This window comes from Sminthopsis crassicaudata, chromosome X, assembly GCF_048593235.1.
Source record: "Sminthopsis crassicaudata isolate SCR6 chromosome X, ASM4859323v1, whole genome shotgun sequence".
Taxonomy (NCBI): domain Eukaryota; kingdom Metazoa; phylum Chordata; class Mammalia; order Dasyuromorphia; family Dasyuridae; genus Sminthopsis; species Sminthopsis crassicaudata.
The window spans coordinates 79,412,141-79,424,608 of NC_133623.1; positions in this window are offsets into that span (position 1 = coordinate 79,412,141).

The following is a 12,468-nucleotide window of genomic DNA, read 5'->3' on the forward strand; positions in this document are numbered from 1 at the left end:
AAAGAAAGCAGAGCCCAGAAAACAACATTCAACATGACTATGAAAAAATGCATTACAAAACAATTCCAAAGAAAATATAGCTAAAGTATAGAGAACAAGTATTCCCCTCAGAAAAGATATATGAAAAGACGCTCTGATCTCATTCCTCTACAGCAGTAGGAGATCAAGAAAGAGGTGGTACACTGCATATATTTCCTTTTCCCATATATTCATTATTTTTAAAATTTCTCTTTGTCTCTCTCTCTCTCTGTCTCTCTGTCTCTCTGCCTCAATCAGTCTGTCTCTGTCTGTCTCTCTGTCTTTGGGTTTCTCTCTTTGTCTCTATCTCTGTCTGTCTCTGTCTCTCTCTCTGCCTCTGTCTCTGTTTCTTTGCTCTGTATTTCTCCCTGCTATATGAAATTGCTCTCTGGGAGGAGGGAAAAAGAGAGATTCTGGAAAAAAGTTTGGTGATATGAAAATAAAATATCAAAAATATTTTTCTTTAAACACTACAAATTAGAATCAGAAAATTTGGTAGCTATCAATAGATGAATAAAAAGGTTTTTTTCAGTGTTTACTCATTAATTCTTTAGTTAATTATACTACTAGATTCTTACATTAATTCTTTAGTTAATTATACTAGTAGACAGTATGTAAAATGATAGGCTAAGCTTAGTTTAAGTCAAGTCAAAAAGAATTTTATTAAGCCATGGGCCAGAGATTATGCTAACTGTAGGGAGTACAAAAAAGCAAAAAATAAAAATCTTACCTTTAAAGAATCATTTTGTAATAGGGAAGCTAACATGCATAGATTTATGTCCATGTAATCTATAACCAGTGCTAATGGTGGTAAGATCAGAGGGAAGACATTAGCTTCTTGCCTAAGGTTAGAATTGAGCTGAGATATGAAGGAAGTCAGGTGGCAGGAGGAATTTTGGGGTAATAAATATTCCCAGAGAGAAGGGACAGACAAATAGTGAAAAAGCACCAGGCTGGGAGATAATGCCTTGTTCAAGGAATTGAAAGGATGCCAGAGACATTTCAGGGAAAGAAGTAAAAGTCGGTTCTTTGGAAAGATGAACAAATTAACAAACCTTTATCGGATCAAATGAAAAGAGGGCAGAAGATAGCAACTGAATAAGGGGAAATTACAGCACAATCAGAATTATCAGAACCTATTATACAAATCATTGCATACCGAGGAAAATGAGATAAAAAATTGAATTCTTTCAAAAATATAAAATATACAAAGTAGAGGTCTTAAAGAAGAAATAATACCAGCTGTAAGACAAATACCAAAGGAAAAACCTCCTGGTTCTGGTGGATTCACTGAAAAATTTTACCAAATTTTAAAAGAACAACTGCATAAAAGAACATACTACATAAATTCTTCTCTAAAACTGAGAAAACACCAAACCAGATTCATTTTGTGAGAAATAGAATCCTAATAACTAACCCTGAAGCAATAAAAAAGCACCATCATGATTAATGAATATCAATTTAAATTTAAAAAAAAAACCATGTCAAAGATGTTGCAGTGATTAATGTAAGACATCATTAATGCAATGTCAAAAATTCTATCAATAGCAATAAAGAGGGAAAAAATTAAAGACCAGAGACAAAGAAGATATAAAACTCTATTTGCTGATGGAATGATGATTTACTTAGAAATTGTAGGAAATCAGCAAAGATGCCAACTGAGATCAATTAATAGCTTCAGTAAAGTTGTAAGTTATGAAAAACCCACAAAAATCAATAGCATTTCCATTTAATAATAAAATCCAAGAGGCAACAATATAAAAGGAAATCTCATTTCAAATAACTACAAAATGAATAAAATATTGATCTATCTCCTGAAATATGCAAAAGATTTCTATGAATTTCAATTAAAATGTCTTATTAAAGGTAAAGAGTAACATAATTAACTGGAGAATTATTCACTTCCTGTGGCTGTGCCGTGCCAATGTAATAAAAATGGCAATACTACTAAAGTAAAAATGTACACTTTAAATGCCATACCAATCAATAAAACAAAGGGACTCATGATAAAAAAGAACATGATAAAATAATAATAAGATTCATTTAGAGAAACAAAAGATCTAGAATATCAGGCAAATACTGAAGTAAATATAAAGAAGAGATAACATTTCCAGTATTATAAACAGCAGTCATCAAAACTGTTCTGATATTGATTAAAAAAATACAGAAACAGATCAACGAAGAGATTCAACAAGGGAGAATCAAAAATTGTAGAATTCAATAGAATAAATTAATAACATAAATGACATTTAAATTCTTAACAAATTATTTAGAAAATAAATTCTTATGTGATAAAATCTGATGAAAAAACTGGAAAACAGTCTGGCAAAAATGAGGCTTAAATCAACAACTTAACCATATTATACAATACATTTTAAAAAGATATGCCTTTGAGGGGCAGCTAGGTAGTACAGTGGATAGAGCACCAGCACTGAAGTCAGGAAGACCCAAGTTCAAATGTGGCCTCAGATACTTAACACTTCCTAGCTGTGTGAACCTGGGCAAGTCACTTAACCCAAATTGCCTCAGCAAAAAAACCCCAAAAATGTCATCTTAATATTCAAGATTATATCAGAAAAAAACAACAAAACTACAGAAGAACTAGAGCATAACCAAACAAAGAATAGAAGAAATTACAAAAGATAAAATCTATCACTTGAATTACTGGATACTAAAAAACTTCTGCATAAACAGAATTTAAGCATCTAAGAAGAGAAGTGATCAAATTAGAAAAAAAAATATTTCCAAACAATTAACATATGTTAACATGTATTCATATATATAGAATACACATTTAAAAGCAAAACAAAAATAGAAAAGATTTCCCTAAATGCAGCAGTAGATAGCTACTGACCAGAAACTAGTTAAACTCTGATACAGGAATGTCATGGAATGTAAAGGTGGTGTTTAAAAAATGAATAGAGAAACTCTTAAAAGGTGTGCTTGAATCAGATAACTGAGCACTTAAGGCTAATTACCTATTCTCCAATGACTCCATTAGCATATGTTTGAAAAATGGCCCAGGTCACTGTTCAGTGTTGGCTGGATGTTTGGTGTATGCAGATAGGCAAGGATTAGAGGGTAGGGTGAGACAAGCCAGACTCACTTTCCCCAAGGATGAGGAGAGAGGTTAGTGGCGAGCTTGTGGCAGTTTGTCTGTCTCCTTCACTTCTCCCCCAAAAGACCAAGGACTTTTACTTATCCTGACTCCCGGCTGTTCCTGAGGCCTCCAGGGAGCTAACCTGGACTTTACAGAGAAATGTGTAAAGATCTACTTGAAGTGATGAGTGAAGAAAGCAGAGCCCCAAAACAGCACAACCAAGTATGAACAATGCTAATATAAAGGACCACCAAAAATAAGCAAAATGGAATCTTACCAAAGAAGGGATATGAAAAGACACCTCATCCTACTCCTCTACAGAAGGTGGCAGGTCCATGAGTGGGCCACATTGGATATATTTTCAGACTTTTTGATCCTTTCTGTTTTGAAAAATTTCTCTACCTTTTCCTTTTCTTTATTTTTTTCTCCCTAAGTAGTCTTTGTTAAATGGGATGGCTCTTTGGGAAGAAGGAGAATGAAGAATACTAGGAAAAATTTTGGTGAGGTTAAAAACAAGATATAAATAAACTTATTTTTAAACAACTAAAAAATCAGAATCATAGCATTTGATGGCTATGAATGAAAAAAAAAAGAATTGTTGCATTGTAATAATTCTTTCTTTAATCATGCTAATCATGCCTGAAGAGACAAGTTCAGCCTAGTTAAATCAGGAAGCAGTTACTAACCATGTACTATGTGCTAGACATTGTGCCAAGTCCAGAAGGATACAAAAAAAGACCAAAACAGAGAGAAAAGTTTCTTCCTTCAAAAAATTCATTTTGTATTGGAGATAACCTGCATAAAACTATGTATATCCAAGCTGTCTACCACCAGTGATAATGAGAGGTAAACTCAGAGGGCCACATTAGTCTCTTGCAAAAATGTGTGAAAAAGAAAATAGTTTTAAAAATCTAGAAAGGGAAAAAGAGATCAGGTTTGAAGGCCTTTAAAAAATCAGAGAATCTTGTATTTGATCTTGGAGGTGATAGGGAACCACAGAAGTGTATCGGTTAGGAGGGGGATATGATCAGACATGAGTTTTAGCGGCTAAACTCAGGAAGGAATGAAGTGGGGAGACACTTGAGGCAGACAGAATTCCCCCCTCCCCTCCCAAGCTTTCTGTGATGATTTCAACCAGAGTGGGGCAGTGTCAGAGGAGAGACTGGGACAGATGTGAGAGAGGTTTTGAAGGGAGATACAATGGATGTGAATGAAAATGAGTAGAGAATTGGAACTCAGTTCTGGGGGATTGGAAGGATAGTAGAACCCTTGACAGAAACAGGGAAATCAGGAAGAGAAGAGTATAAAATGAGTTCATCTCTGGATTGTTGAGTTTGAGATGCCTATGGTAAACTCAGTTCAAGTTTTCTAATAGGGAGTTAAAGGGGAGAGAACTTAAGATTTGATAAATAGCCTAAAATCAGGAATTCAAGGCAGGTAGGGAATCCAGAGCCTGTTTGGTGGGATGTTAAACTGGTCTAACAGTGTGATTCTATCAATATGTGAATTCAAAGTAATCAAACAGCCTCTAAGAAATTAACAATTAATCACCTAGTCTGTAATTTACAGTCAGAGGGAGTTGATTTGGGCACTGAGAAGTTAAATGACTTACCTAAGATGACACAGCCAGAATGAGTCTCAGAAACAGGACTTAAATCTAGATCTTCAGTAGTGGGCATTCAGAAGGGAAGAAAACAAACATTTAAGTGCCTACTATATGCCAGTCATTGTGCTGAGCACTTTGCAATTATCTCTTTTGGTCCCCCCAACAATTACCATTTCTATAAGCCTTTCAGCTTTGCAAAATCTTTTCCTCCATGCATTCCCAGGAAGCAGATGGTCTCAGCATGACTGTCCCTATTTTACGGACACCGTTGATGTTCAGTGAGTTGAGCTTTTCTCATTGTCCATTTGTCGAAGGTACTAGTACTAGTGGTAGTTTGAGAATGATCCCACTCTCCGGTTAATTTACATGACCTGTTGATAATCTATAGGGTGCGTATGTGTGTGTGTGTGTGTGTATGTGTGTGTGTTTTGTGCTCATAAGAGATACACAGGGAACCAACATATATGTAAGGCAGACCCAGGACTGTGACTGACCACTGCAAGGATTCCTGGATTCTGCCTAAGCTATGGCCAACTAAACCCAGCTCATGGGGTTCCTAGGACACTGAGAAAAGGGACCACCTTCTCCTGAGGATAAGAACAGGAAACTGCTAAATAGTGAACTGATGTGAAGCCCACTGCTTGGGCCTCTGAGGCAGAAAGCAAAAAGATTGAGCAGTCATAATAGCCTCCAGCTTCTTTCTCAGGAGGAAAGCCCCAACTTCCATTTGTTTCTTGATAACTGGCAGCAGCAAAAATTAGTCTTATCCCCTTGGTTCAGAAATGGTTTCTAGACCTGGTGCCACCATAGGAACTTGGTATGATCACCTTGAAGGAATGAGGATGTGCCCACCCCCACCCTTCCCAGTTTTGGAAGGTCCAGGTCTCACTGAGCTAGAATGTATTGGTATAAGAGCAAAGGGAAATCTCATTCTTCAAGATTAAAGCTGGGTGAGCCCCCTAGGGTCTATTGGAATTTAGAGAACGATAAAAATACACACACACTTTTTTTTCAGCAAAATCAATATATTTTCAACATGTGTTAAACATCTTTGAAAGAGGAACTTTCCTAGACATCGGTCAATACAGATTCTCACCTACTTATGCTTTGGAATCAACATGGCAAATATCAGAACAGTTTAGTCACTGGGACATAGAGATAAAGCATGTGGAAAACCGTCAACGTTACAGCGCAAGAAGGGGCTCCGTGTGCCACATAACCCAACGCAGCCACATTCGATTCAAGTAGCAATGTCTTTGGCACCAACGATCTTCAATCAAAGTCTTTGTCACGGAACATCTGCGGAAGTCGTAAGCGCGGAGGTACGGGACCAGCGGCATGCAAGGCCCACCGTGTCTCGGGCTCACGTTGGCAGGCAGGCGATGTTCCTCCTGGGCATCCCGGTCTCTATGTCCATTACTGCAGACACGAGTTACTGTCCTGTGAGGAGAGAAGAGGCTTCCTCCATGGAAGTCGTTAATAGAGAGACAAAAGGAACAAACAACCCCCCCTGAAACCATGCAAATACAGAGAGGAGAGGATCATTTTGGCAAGATGTGGGCTGGCACACCCAACAGGCAGGCTCCCAGAAATGCTAATGTGGCAGGAGCCAAGACTGCCAAGCCCCTACTCAGCGGTGTGCTGGTACTCTTGGGTTGCCAATTGGTAATCAATGGGATCAATACACAGCAGAGAAGGATCGTTGGCCAGATATTCCAAGAAATCATTCAAATGGGTCAACAACACATTGAGACTCCCCTCACCTAGTGAAGTACAGGACAGCATGGAACCCAACTGTGGGAAGAGGCGCAGCAGGTGGGCCCCTCCATATACCTGGGACATTTGGACAGTGGGCTGGCTAATCAGGATCTCAGCATACTGTGGCCTCTCGAAATTGTAGAGGAGCTGGGTCCCCAGCACCAGATCAAAGTATTCCTTGATCACGGCCATCAGCTCGTTGACTGCGTGCTTCTTGGCGGCAGTCCCAGAGTTTTCATGGAAGGAAGCATACTCAGTCAGGATGGCATCAACAGTCTTTCTAGCTGGAAGGGTAAAGAGCTTTTTCCCCAAGGTCACCAGCTCCCAGTCTTGAATGAGCAGGGGCTTCAAGACCTTAGGTAGGTAGACCTGGAACTCTTGCTGGAAATCCCCAGCAGCCCTCCTTCCTCTCCGAAACTTGCGCCTTTGAAAGCGGGACCTCCCCCTCCCGCGGCTTTTCCTTCTGCGGCCCTTCTTCTGGGGTGGTGGGTGCTCAGCCGTGGCCCCCGACGTGCTGCCCCCTGACGATGTTACAGGACAGTCCTCCTGTTGCTCCCTCTTAGCCGCCATCTGGAGAACAGTGTCACTGTCCAGCTGCATATGGATAGCAGAGTAACGGAGCAGACGACTCGCAGGCACCCACTCATACTCGCACCCCCCGATGACAACAATGGAGCAGAGCTGCTCTTTGGAGCGCTGCATTCTGGGGCTCGAATGCTGCTGACCCAGCAGGAGGGCACTGGAGCGGGCACTTCTGGGGCTAGAACGGGAGCTGGTACGCTCGTCCTCGCTGGGGATCATCAAGTCCTCATCCCCCACGAGGCTGATGGTGCTGCTGTTGCTGCTACTGCGGCTGCTACTGCGGCTTGGGCTGGGGCTGGGGCTCCTGCGGCTGCGCTTGGGGCTGGGGCTGCGGCTGTCGCTAGGCCCAGCCTCCGGGCTCCCAGGGTTAGCCTCGACCTCCGCCTCGACCTCCGCCTCGATCTCCGCCTCAGACTCAGCCTCACCCTCGTCCCCGTGCTCCATCTTTGCCTCTTCCTCGGCCTCGGGTTCAGGCTCGACCTCAGCCTCAGACTCTCTCGGGAGGGCTGCCTCGGGAACCATCCATTCCCCCCTCGGAGGACTGAAGCCCTCCCTTTGGTAGCGCACCAGGTATCTGACTTTCATGTCCTCTGAATCTGAGAGGACACACTGCCCCCTGCGCATCCTGGGCCCGCGGAAGGTCAGCACAGGTTCCCCTTCTTGGACCATAGGCAGTTCCCTAAACTGCTGTCCCTCCCACTCCCCTTCCAATCGGGAATCCGCCATTGATCAAAGGGCTAGGCTCTGGGCCCTCTGACGGTTTCTGCTACCTTACACTATATGCTTCCGATCGGCTGGTGGACCTTACGGCTGCACCCGCTGGACGCTCTGACAAGAACTGCTGGACTCCGCTTGAACCGTCTCACTGGATCCGCTGCAGACTGGACTGGCCGACAGGAACGGCTGGCTCACTAGACAGCTTCGACCCTCCAGCTGACCAGAACTGCTGGCTGGACCTCGGCCTCTCAAGTCCTCTGGAGTCTGGCTGGAATCTAGGGGCTGTGGAGGCAGGGGGAAGGGTCACAGGCCAAGCGTGGAGGCTGCAGAGTGCGGAGCTCACAGACAAGCTGCCGACCATGTGGCTCTCTCCAACAGTATGTGGGCGGGCGGTGGCGGTTGGCAGCGTGGGTTAGGGGGAGGGGGGAAGAGAATGTTGGTGCGGGGGGGAGGGCGGTACAAACGTGCCTTCCATTGGGCAATGTAGCAAAGTGGAGCCACGTGCTGTCTAATGGTTGCTGCCAGAGGAAAAGATGGGAGGAAAGAGAGGGCTGGGGGGTAAGGATGCGCAACTGCCTGAACTACCAATGACGTGGAGAGAAAATCCCACCTCTAAATTCGAAAGTCAACAGCGCCATTCCCAGCCTGAGCCTTCCTCTCCATGGGCCTCAGTTTCCCTATCTTTAAAATGTAAAGTTGTACATTAGGCAATAGTCTTTCTTTCTTTCTTTCTTTCTTTCTTTCTTTCTTTCTTTCTTTCTTTCTTTCTTTCTTTCTTTCTTTCTTTCTTTCTTTCTTTCTTTCTTTCTTTCTTTCTTTCTTTCTTCCTTCCTTCCTTCCTTCCTTCTTTCCTTCCTTCCTTCCTTCCTTCCTTCCTTCCTTCCTTCCTTCCTTCCTTCCTTCCTTCCTTCCTTTTCCTTTCTTTTTCTTTCTTTCTTTCTTTCTTTCTTTCTTTCTTTCTTTCTTTCTTTCTTTCTTTCTTTCTTTCTTTCTTTCTGTCTGTCTGTCTTTCTGTCTTTCTTCCTTCCTTCCTTCCTTCCTTCCTTCCTTCCTTCCTTCTTTCCTTCCTTCCTTCCTTCCTTCCTTCCTTCCTTCCTTCCTTCCTTCCTTCCTTCCTTCCTTCCTTCCTTTCTTCCTTTTCCTTTCTTTTTCTTTCTTTCTTTCTTTCTTTCTTTCTTTCTTTCTTTCTTTCTTTCTTTCTTTCTTTCTTTCTTTCTTTCTTTCTTTCTGTCTGTCTGTCTGTCTTTCTGTCTTTCTTTTTAATTTATTTTTGGAGATTTTTGGGAAAGTCTTATTTATTTATTCATTAATAGCTTTTTATTTACCAGATATATGCATGGGTAACAATGGCCAAACCTTTTGTTCTAATTTTTCCCCTCCTCCCCCCCAGATGGCAGGTTGACCAATATATGTTAAATAGGTTAACAGTATAAGTTAAATACTATATATGTATACATGACCAAAGAGTTATTTTGCTGTACAAAAAGAATCAGACTTTGAAATAGTGTACATTTAGCCTGTGAAGGAAATCCAAGATGCAGGCGGACAAAAATAGAGGGATTGGGAATTCTATGTAGTGGTTCCTAGTCATTTCCCAGAGTTCTTTTGCTGGGTGTAGCTGGTTCAGTTCATTCCTGCTCTATTGGAGCTGATTTGGTTCATCTCATTGTTGAAGAGGGCCTCGTCCATCAGAATTGATCTTCATACAGTATTGTTGTTGAAGTATACAATGATCTCCTGGTCCTGCTCATTTCACTCAGCATCAGTTCATATAAGTCTCTCCAGGCCTCTCTGAAATCATCCTGCTGCTCATTTCTTACAGAACAATAATATTCCATCATATTCATATATCACAAGTTATTCAGCCATTCTCCCATTGATAGGCATCCACTCAATTTCCAGTTTCTGGCCACTACAAAGAGGGTGGGCAACAGTGTTTTAACTACATACTGAACTTACACCCCGGCTTAGATTTGGGGACAATTTGGAAGAGGCCAGATATCCTGGGATGAGATAAATGCCTCCTCTGGAAGTGTGAGCAGACATGACACCACCAGCCATGGGTGTGGCTGAGTGGGAGGAGGAGGAGGGGAGACTCCATTGTCCTGTTAAAAAAATATATTTTCTTTTAGCACCTATCATTTTACCTTTATCCTTTCTAAAAAGTAACCTTCCAAACAGACAGTTTTCCAGTGGGCGCAAAATAACCTTGTTAAAGACATCTTTTCACAAGAGGGAGGACAAAGTGATAGTTTCCGCCCCCCATTAAAAAAACCCAGAAACAAAACCAAAAAAAAAAAAAATTGTGGGATGATGAAGTTACCCTTTTTGTGTGATATATTTATGGTCCTGCTCAGTGGTTCCCACTCTTTATTTTGAGAAATAGCAAACACACACACATGTACGCTGAAATCTAGACCTGGGGTTGCATTTCAGCAGATGCTGATGAAATCTTTGACAAAGGTTCAATGTCATTGATTTGCTTTGGGTCTAACCCATCTTGGTGGTGCCCCAGAGTCATTGTCAAGCACCTCAATTCTACCTGGCAAATGTGGAGGAGTCCTGTATGGCAGCAAACCCAGGCATTCAGCCCAATAACCATTGCATTCTTCTTTGGATGAGAGACAGCAAGTGGGATGCTCCAGATCCACAACAGTTATTCTAAAAATGGTGCTTTCACCTTCACTGTAAAAATGTACTTTTCATTCCCTTGTTCCAATGTTGGAGGAATGGTTCCCTTAACTTCCCCCTGCTTTATAGCTGAAAGTCTATTATCATTCAGATAAAACTTTTAGATAAAAATTTTAAAACTTGCTGACTGACCCCACTTGGAATTTTCTTGGCAAAGATATGGAGGGGTTTGCTATTTCCTTCTACTGATTTGACAGACGAAGAAAAGGAGGCAGATGGGGTTAAGTGACTTGCCCAGATTCACTCAGCTAATAAGTGTCTGTGGCAGGATTTGAACTCAGGAACATGAGTATTCCTGATCCCAGGCACAGCACTCCAACCTTGTACCACCTAACTGCCCTAAAACAACTGTACTCTGAAATAGATGTTTTTTTTTTTTTTAATCAACATCATGACACAGCTAGCAACTTTGCATATTCCAAATTGTCATGTATATTATCCATGTAGTTGAGTCCTGTTTAAAATGTCAAACCTACTGAGATAGAACCTACTTTACCATTTTGGGAGGCTATTTGAATTCTGTAAAATTAACAAAATCATCAGAGGTGGGGGTGACAGTAGATTGGACCATCTCTAAGGGCCCTTTCCACTTGATCCCTTGGACCAAGACTGTTGTTCCCCAGGGTGGGGGGGGCACAGTGGGATGAATGTTGTATTTGGAGCTGAAGGTCCTGGGTTCAAATCTATGCCATGATATCTCCCATCTGTGTGTCCTTAAACAAGTTCCTTTCCATCTTTGGGCCTCAATCTCATCCCCTGTAAACCAAGGGGGTTGTGAATGGCCACTCACAATCTATGGTCCTGGGGTCCCTTTGACAATGGCAGGACTTCCATTTGTCCTCTCCCTTGGCAAAACTCCTGTGTGGTCTGAACCCAACTGAATTGGGCTATGTTAAACAAATATAATACAATATAACATTGAAGTGAAAACAGTCAATACTCAAATGGAGGTCTTTAATAAAGTCAGGTGAGTTGAAGCTTCGGATGCCACCCACAAAGTGCTGGTGTACTCAAGGAGGAAGCTGGAAATGGGGTTTAAATAAGGGAAGGCAGAGAGCATGGCCAAGCTGCAGGTGAGTGGAGTCGGGCATCTCACAATATCAAAAGCTAAGTTACTTTCCTTAACAAGCAAAAGTTCACAAAGAAAGCTTGGGAATTTCTGCAGGAGACAGCTATAAACTAATCAGAGATAATCACTGGGATTTTTTCCATGACCATAATCTTATCTCAGGTAGTCAAAACATATCTAAGATTGCCCAATTTCCCTGCTTTGCCCAAATCTTCTCTTTTTACCCTCCCTTCTCAATGTAGAATCCCTAGCTTTATTCTGCTGAGTCTCCCTCTCTCCCCTGAGGAGGAGGACCATATAGTGCATCACACCGGTTCCCCTAAAAGCCCAAACAAATGCCTTTTGCTTGAGTTGGAGACAGTTTGAGCCTAAATTACTTCAGAGATAACCCTCAACCCATGCCTCAGGACCCCAGCGTCTTTGGTGTATCCCAACATTTTTGTGGATAAATAAATAAGTAAGATGATAATAGAGACAGCACTTTTACATGCTTATTATTGTGCCAACAAACACAAACGATGATTTTTTATCCAGCAGGCCTCTCATGAAGAAGACAAGCAATGCTGCTGGGTAGGAGATAGGAAAAAATGTGGATTCCAAGAGATCAAGTCTTCAGCATTATAGAACAGAGGGATTCCAGACTTCAAGAAGCTCTAAAGAGTGGAGGACATTGAACCTTGACTCACTCACTAAGCACTCTCAAAGAAGGAATATGAGAAGACACTGGAAATTCAGACAGAATTTTCATTTAAAACATACTCACCCTCATTCTTCTACAGAGGAGAGGGTCCGTGAAGGAACATTTAATGTATTATTGGGGTTTTTTTAATGTATAAATAATGTTATTGTTTGGGGGCTTTTTCTTTTATTTTTTAGGCACAAATTAAGTGATGTGTCCAGGGTCATACAGCTAGTAAGTATCTGAGA